Consider the following 9470-nt stretch of genomic DNA (forward strand, 5'->3'; position numbering starts at 1 on the left):
AAATATATATATATATATATATATATATATTAAATTAATTCCAATTTAAATAATACAACAATTACTATTTAGTTTTCTATAATGGTGGACAATTAAATTAAATTATACTTATATCAGCAAAAACATTTAATTAAATTGTAATTGAAACTTTTAAATTATAATGACTGAAATTGTACTGAAATGAAACTGAGATGAACAGTGACTGAATCAGAGAAGAGTCACACACACACAGAAACACAACAGTATCACAGGACTCCTCACAATCCCTGAAGCTTCAATCAGTCTTCTCCTGAGGCTGAGATCTGACCTTTTCTAATGTTCATCCGGCAGAAGAGACTCGGCTCAGGTGCTATTTCAGGACGAGGTGTTGGAGGTGTTTTTAACACGCTCTGATTGGACTCTGAGTTTTAGGACGCATGTTTTGCCCTCCAAACACATCGAGATGCGGCTGGATTTTCCCGACCTCACACTGATGTAATCAACAAACCCAGCAAGAGCTGCAGGATAATCAATGCTGGAGCCCCAGCTCACATCATCATCATCATCATCCTACTGCTGCTGCTGCGTGTGCTGAACAACCACAGCACTGCACTGGAGTTTTCATGTTTATCATAAAAAATGCATGTAAACACATGATTGAGTCAACATGCAATCACAATTGGCCCAACTGACATTAATGCATGCTCCTGGTCTTGCTGCCAAAGATTCATCCATGCACTTTTTCTAAAGTTTTTTTTTTTTGTAAACAATTATAATTAGAAATTTTAATTTTAAAAATATAAATAGATAATAATTCAAATTACCAGTAAAAATCATGGTATTGTTTACCAGTATTTCGAAAGACATTTTTGTTTTTTTGTAAACAAATATAATATATAAACTAATATATATTACTCTTAAATACATCCCTTTAGATTCATATTTTACATTAATAATTTCATATTAAATGTACTGTGAATGCCAAACACATTTTACTTTAAAAGTAAAAAATAGTAATAAGCAATAAAGTAATATATTATTATACAAGATATTGAAATATTCATATATCATGGTGTTAGGTGATTTAAACAAATAATTTACATTGTAATTGTAATCATTTAAATTTTTCAATTATATTAAATTGTACTTACTGTATTAGCAAAACAAAATGTAAAAGAAATGATTCAGTATAAAGTATAATTACTTAAATGATAAAATAGCAAAACATAAAATATATTAAATACATGATTTAACCAAGTCCACATGAAATATATACATTTTAAATTGTAATGTTATTTTATAAAACATAATAATAATAATTATTATTATTAATAATAGTAGTAGTATAAAATTATATTATATAAAAAAAATGTATTTGTCTTTTAAATTTAATTATAATTAAATGACAGTTTAAAAATTATATCAATTTATTTTTAGAAACATTACAACAATAAATTAAAAATACTAATATGTAATATAATCTTTTTCATGCAGATCTGATCAACTAATCAAACAAACACACAGTCTGGTTTTTCAGTTGGCACAGTGCACTTAAAGAGTTGAGCATGCCTGTGCTGCTCCTCAGAGGTCTGGAGGGTTTCAGCATGACTGATTTCTCCCATAACGCTTTACAGCGAGAGTCGTGACACTCTGAGATCTTTATATCTGTGCGGTCAGGAGGTCAGAGACACGCTTCATCCGTCTGAAAGACAAACACACACAGAGGGAGCTGTGAAACACACACTTCACCTCCAGCATCGGCCCTGCGCTTCATCTGCAGACCGAGTAAAAAATGTATTATAAACATTCATTGTTTAAATCATATTAACTGTTACTTATTAGCATAAAATTAAATATATTCACTTTTTAACTATAATTGTTTAAATTATAATTATTTCAATTAAATATGTTTTTTCCTTTTCCTTTAAAAAAATACTGTTACAATAATATGCACCACTGAGACGAAGAAAAAGAAAGAAAAAATAAATAAATAAATACATAGGCCTAAATACATACATACATAATACTTTGTCATATAAATAATTGATAAAAAAAACGTAAAATATAAATTCCCCCTTTTGTTTTTGGGATGAAATATGAGGAACTGTTCAAAGAGTGTGTGCATAATATTGCAGACAAACTCCCTGTGTGTGCACTGCATGTTTTGTCCAGTACGCGCGCGCTCTTGTGAATGTACGTGCTCGTGTTTGCCTTCGACCTGCGGTGATGTTTCGCTTCTCCCGCCGCGGCTCTTTGACGGATGGTCTGATGGGACAGGGCAGACACACGGTCGGTGACGGATGGCCTCTGCCAAACCCTGACACCGAGCCATTCAGCCAACAGAAATGATAGATGTTAAATCTAATTTTAAACACCCACAACTAAAGCGAGCCGGACAGGCAGAGGCACGGCTGCAGCGCTGCGAAAACACCCGCCCTCACCTGAACCTGGACTGACAGGCCGATAAATACTACAACAACGCGCTTGTTTTGAAAATTAGACTAGAAGAACGGAACCAGTGTTTAGACATGCGGGTCGTTTTAGAGGCCAGAATGAGACACACAAACAACTCAAGAACTTACTTTTAAGACAAATCGAAGTCACGTCGCTTGACGGCCATATTGGCCCTTGAAGTGCGCTCACAATCCACCTATGTAAAGCTTAGCTCACACTAGCTGCGTTTCCATCCAAAGTTGCGAATTTAACTTATGCGCAAAACTGGAATATCGCATAAAACATTTGCGAATAAAGAACCGTTTCCATCCAATGAGTCAGAGAGAACAAAATCGTCACATCCTGATAAACTGGCACTATGTCACAATTCTCAACATAATATCAAACCGTTTGGCACGACATGCATGGTTCAATACTCACTTGTGAATTGCACGTTTTTTCAGTTTTGCGTTTAAATAATTTCCTCGTGTTTTATTTCTGGCTGTGTGTGTGTCCGCGAGTTCACGTGCGAAAGAGGAAACTCCTCCCCGCTTATATTTGAAAAAGCAACACACGCCAAACATCTTCCCTTGTAATGACTTGCAATGATAAGCATTTCTAAACCTGTTGTCCAACAAAAGAGAATGCTCCGGTTACTGACGTAACCTCGGTTTCCTGAGATAAGGGTACGAGTGTTGTGTATGGGGGTAAACTCCTGTTTACTCTGTTACTGAAACCTGATTTGTTCACGTTTGTGTAGCTGCACAAACCAATGGCGCTTTAGCCCGCCAGAAAGGGCGGAGCCGACATGTATACAAGTCGTCTCGCAACTCCATTTCATCAGAATCATTCGACTGAAGCGACAGTCATATTTCTGGCTGTGTGTGTGTCCGCGAGTTCACGTGCGAAAGAGGAAACTCCTCCCCCGCTTATATTATAGGTTATAGGTTTCCTGAGATAAGGGTACGAGTGTTGTGTATGGGGGTAAACTCCTGTTTACTCTGTTACTGAAACCTGATTTGTTCACGTTTGTGTAGCTGCACAAACCAATGGCGCTTTAGCCCGCCAGAAAGGGCGGAGCCGACATGTATACAAGTCGTCTCGCAACTCCATTTCATCAGAATCATTCGACTGAAGCGACAGTCATCGATTCGCGTGCAACTTATAGCACGGCAAGTGACACAACGCTCGTTCCCTTATCTCAGATAACCGAGGTTACGTCAGTAACCGGAGCGTTCCCTTTCGAACGTTCACTTCACGTTGTGCATGGGGAACGAATCCAATCGTGCCGTGCTATGAGCAGAAGCAGACTAAGCCGCTCTGCGAGCCCAGTTCTGGTTTTCAAGGTAATGCAGTATGCGGATTCCCATCTGCCTCAGAGCGGAAACAGCCACGTCTATGCACTTCATAACAGTGCGAGGGGCCAGAGACAGTCCAAATGGTAGGACTGTATATTGGTAGGCCATTTCCTTGAACGCGAATGTCAAGAACGGCCTCTGATGGGGGGGTATGTGGATGTTAAAGTAAGCATCTTTCAGGTCCACAGTTAAAAACCAGTCCTCGGGGATCTGTTTGATAGTTAACATCTTGAACGGCCCGTGCATAAGGGAGCGATTCAGATGTCTGAGATCCAGAATTGGTCTCAGCCCGCCATATTTTTTGGGAATGAGGAAGTAGCGGCTGTAAAAGCCTTACTCGCTGTTCGCTGGATGTACAATTTCTATAGCACCTTTTGCAAGCAGTTTTGCACTTCGTGTCGGAGAACGTGTTCGTTGTCCTGAACCGAAGTGTGAGTAATACCTCTGAAACGAGGTGGCCTGCGAGCAAACTGAAGCGAGTAGCCTCGTTGAATTGTTTTAGAACCCAGCTTGACACGTCCGGTATGGCTGCCCAGGGATGCAAGTGGATCTAATTTTGCGAATGAAAGCTCGAAACTGATATTCTTGTGTGCAAGTATGTGGGTCCGCTATCACAGCGGTAAAACATTCGGGTACGTGCTGCACCTGCAGGGTGTGATCCACGGGAACCAAATCTCCATCACTCAGAGGTGTTCGGAGGGATGGAGGGTGAAAGCGAGCTGTTTTTGAGGGAGTTCTGGCCGAGGTGAGGACCGACCCTCTCCTCCTCCTATCTGATGGGTCAGGATAGCTTTTGGGGCTCACTAGTTGACGGCGTGGGCCTTGGCGCTTTGGAGGAAAACGCTTTGCCACCTGGGGGCGCTGCTGAAGTCCACGCTCGGACTTCTGAGGCTGAGGTGGCGTGGCCTTTGCAGGCTGAGTGGATGGGGTTTTCTGGCAACTAGCAGCCGCAGCACCAGAGCGCTTAAGAAGGAAGTGACACAGCGCTTGCAATGTCGTCTGAGCCTCTGAGAAGCGCTGTGCAAACCCGTCCACAGCGGGGCCAAAGAGGTCCTTCAGCATGACCTGAGAATCAAGGAAGGCCATCTTCTCAGCATCCCTTATTTCAGTGAGGTTCAGCCAAAGGTGGTGTAACATCAATGTTACTTCTGTTTTGCATATGTGGATTTTTTGCATGAGGGCGCCCTCTGGCCACCAGTATGAATTAAACATGTTGTGTTTATAGCACTCAATAATGGCCAATCCATCCTATTTTGGGTAAAAAAAACTAAAAAATAATACTGAGGTGAGGACCGACCCTCTCCTCCTCCTATCTGATGGGTCAGGATAGCTTTTGGGGCTCACTAGTTGACGGCGTTGGCCTTGGCGCTTTGGAGGAAAACGCTTTGCCACCTGGGGGCGCTGCTGAAGTCCACGCTCGGACTTCTGAGGCTGAGGTGGCGTGGGCTTTGCAGGCTGAGTGGATGGGGTTTTCTGGCAACTAGCAGCCGCAGCACCAGAGCGCTTAAGAAGGAAGTGACACAGCGCTTGCAATGTCGTCTGAGCCTCTGAGAAGCTTGATGTTACTTCTGTGATGCATATGTGGATTTTTTGCGTGAGGGCGCCCTCTGGCCACCAGTATGAAACATGTTGTGTTTATAGCACTCAATAATGGCCAATCCATCCTATTTTGGGTAAAAAAAACAAAAAAATAATACCTCGCAAAAGAAATTAAGTAGACATATAATAATGTATGCTTTTTCCAGTGTACAGAAGTTTACATGAGTTCTTTGTTCTTAATTTGTTGCAAAAAACACCGTGCCAAGCCATCAGAACTGAATCTAACCGAAAACCGTAGTTTAAAAAACAGAGGTATGTATTGAACCGTGGGCTAATTGTATTGTTGCATCCCAGAGCGAGCAGACGAAACACAATAAACACTGTCATCGCCTTCAGAGGTGGATGCTTGTTGTTTGGGGGAACAGTCATGTAAGACAGTAATTATACAGAAATAGGCCTACTTTGATGACAGACTTTGCTCAGGCATTTCAGAGCGACCAAAACAGCATTTCAGATGCTGTGAACGAGATCGGTCCCCTGGTTAGTCGAGTTATCCTGTCCCATAGTGCAGTCACATGACTTTTCTGATGCACATGGTGGAATTTATTCAGTAAATGTGTTTCCATCGTAGTTTATGCACATTTTTTCTTATCGGATAAAAAGTTTATCCTACTCAGTTGTGCACATACGTTTTTTTATGCGCATTTTTAGAATTTATGTGCATCTTGGCGTTTTTTTTATGGGATATTCCAAAATGCACATAAAAAATAGATGGATAGAAACATAGCTACTGTGCGATTTTGGCAACGATTTGGGCGTCTGAGACAAATTTTTAAAATCCTAAAAGATTCCTATAATTCTAGGCTAAAATCTGATGCCTTTGATCGCTGGTTGTTCGATTAATGGCCGTTGTGATCAAATTTGACCTTTTTTATGGGATATTCCAAAATGCACATAAAAAATAGATGGATAGAAACATAGCTACTGTGCAATTTTGGCAACGATTTGGGCGTCTGAGACAAATTTTTAAAATCCTAAAAGATTCCTATAATTCTAGGCTAAAATCTGAAGCCTTTGATCGCTGGTTGTTCGATTAATGGCCGTTGTGATCAAATTTGACCTCTGACCAAATTCAAAACATTTGGCACACAGTCTAGCAGTGTGACTTCTCCTTCGACGAACGTCAAACTGTCTTTATTTTTCAAGACAAGCCATAATCAGAATTAATGCTAGAGATTTCTTCTAACCCCCATAAACTCCGGCGGCACTCCCGTCCTCAGAATTCATATATGTTGCCGTTGCTATATAATCACCGGTTGCGGCGCTGTTTTTAGGTGGGTGTTTAGTGCAGCTTACACTATTCTTCTTAAATACGCCTCTATTGCCACCGTTCGTATGCTTTTCATGATAGCCAACATTTCAGCATCGCGTGTAATGCAGCTCGAAGTCACTGAATGTGTATGGATTGATAATGTAAAACTCCGGACAAGTTTTCTTGCACGAACATGTTTTTAACGCATCTTGACTGTCGTACAATCTGACATCAACGACAAGTTAGATTTGTTTTGTGACATGATCATCATGTTCATACAGTCTGACAAGCAACAATCGTAAAGGACTAGGCCTATTAAAAAATCGCACAGTGTGCGCCCGGCTTAAGAGCGGGAACAGGCTTTTTTCCCCCCAAAAACATGCTGTTATGCTGCTTCATATTGCAACAGTATTTCATATCATTATTTTAATGTATTATCATAATTATAAGCACACTGGTTTGTAGCGCAAATAGCTTTACTGTTTAATGCACTTAGTCATCCTTAGTTGTTTACCTAGAGGCTAATAAATCCAAAGTATTGCGCATACACAGAAAAAATATTACTTATGCTTTGCAAAATACATAACCACCTTATTTTTCCTGTAAGAGCGGGCGGGGCTGTTTGTAAATTTTTTGTGTCTGGCTTCCGGTCTCATTTGCTTCTATTTTTAGCTGTACGAAACAACTCGTTTTGCTGATTGATATTGCAAATTGGTGTGTCTTACCATATGTTGATTATTGCTTTTATTTTATTTTATGTAAAGCACTTTGAATTACCATTGTGTATGAAATGTGCTATACAAATAAACTTGCCTTGCCTTGCCTAAGAGAAAAAAGTCAGAATTGCAAAAATTACTTCTCGCAATTCTGAGTTTGTATCTGTAATCTGTAAAAACGGTAATTGTGACTTTTCATCTCATAATTCTGACCTTTTTTCTCTGTAATTGCATGTTTTTTTTCAGAATTGTAAGTTTATGCGTTGTTTTTCTGAAATAAAATTCGAACTCAATTGTCGTCTATTCATTAAGGACAGATTGTGTTTAAGTTTATATAGCGAGAGGAGCAACAACCGTTTACTGGGAAAGAAGAAAAAGACATTTTATTTTAAATCCAGCAGCTGTTCTTCAGGATGTTGACTCAATCATCATCCACACATATACAACCTGCTCAGTTCAATATGCTGCAGAATTCAAAAATATACTATTAGGAATACAGCCAAACTGCAATGAGCAAATGTTTGCAGATTACAAGGGTTTTGGTTGCCAAAAAATGCAACTATGACACAACACAGCATATTACCACACAACATACAGACATTTATAGTTTCTGTGCATCAGACTGTTATTGACATGAACATTTTATGAGATTATAACAACACGCAATCCATCAGCTGTGTGTTGGTCTGCTGTGGTCATTTGATTATTTTCAGGTGGATTTTATATAATAGAAAATAGGATTTTGCTTGATGTTTTGAAATAAGAGTTCAATACTCTTTACTAGAACATTTGCTGCAACTAAACTGCAAAAACAACGCAGAAACCATGATGATTGTGACATTACAAATTCATGAGCTCATTAACATATGACCACCCACATTACAGTATCAAAAACTAATTTTAATTGTCAGATAGAGAGGCATCAAAAACTAAATTACAGCAAAGACATAGTTTTCGACTTTTTATCTCATAATTAAGAATTTTTATCTCATAATTATGGTTTACAAATCCTGCGTTTTTCTTATGTAGCAGAAATGGGATTCTTTTCTGATCATTCACCAAAAAATTAAATCAAGTTTAGCCTTCGATTTATGTAATATCTTGTCTCATAATGGATTTAAATTGGTTGCAGTGAACGCAGTGTCTTGCTCACTTTAATCATGCTTTAATGTACACTCTAAAAAATGCTGGGTTAAAAAGGGACAGACCCAGCTATTGGGTTGTTTTGACCCAACTGCTTGGTCAAAACAACCCAATAGCTGGGTCTGTCCCTTTTTAACCCGGCGCTGGGTTATATTTAACCCAGCATTTTTTAGAGTGTATGTATTGCATACATGTAATGCATGTATTTGCGGCTCCAGGGTGAACAGGTTCAGTGTGTTGAATGAGAAAGCTCACCTCAGGCCTGGAGCGTGTTGTGTGGAGTTGTGCTGTAATCACGGAGCGCTCGTGACACTGTTTCCTCACGTTTTACTTGTATCAGCTTTCCCAGGCTCAGCTTCCAGCCGCCGCGGAGGTAAATCTCATGTGAGGCTGAGGCCCAGTGCACAGACACCGCGGCTGTATTGATTTAATTAAACACACATTGAAATACGCTGTCAGGCCTGTTGTTCCTCTTCAGCTAGTCTTCTGTCAGCACGGTGACCGTTCAACCTTTCCCACAAACACAGGCCTGTTCCTGTCCATTTATTTCCCTTCTTTCCTTTAATCCAGAAGAAAAATCGCAGGTGTCAGTCGCCGCTGATGTATCGTTCTCATAAAACACCCATTTCCAGCGGCGGCCTGCAGGAGAGCTGATAGACCGGGAAACCGCCAGGTCACGATGCTGCGGGAATAACACGGAGATAACGCCGACATCTGCCCTCTGTGTGCTTAAAGATAGTGTCAAGAAAATGCTTTCGGATCTCAAGGTGCCTGTAGATGAGAAAAAGTGTCAAGAGCAGAAAAACCTGAAATCAGCTACACTGTCCTCGTGAGGAAAACAGATAATAAACACCTCCAAGAAGACATTTAAATGCATTTTATTTTCGAGAAAATAGCATTAGCTCAATTAAAACATTAGAAGTCTACGAAACGTCTCATTTTTGATAGAGAAATATGCATGTGCATAGTTACAGTGGGGCAAATAAGTAT

Source organism: Sinocyclocheilus grahami, unplaced genomic scaffold, assembly GCF_001515645.1.
Source record: "Sinocyclocheilus grahami isolate Dianchi unplaced genomic scaffold, SAMN03320097.WGS_v1.1 scaffold1533.1, whole genome shotgun sequence".
NCBI classification, from domain to species: Eukaryota; Metazoa; Chordata; class Actinopteri; order Cypriniformes; family Cyprinidae; genus Sinocyclocheilus; species Sinocyclocheilus grahami.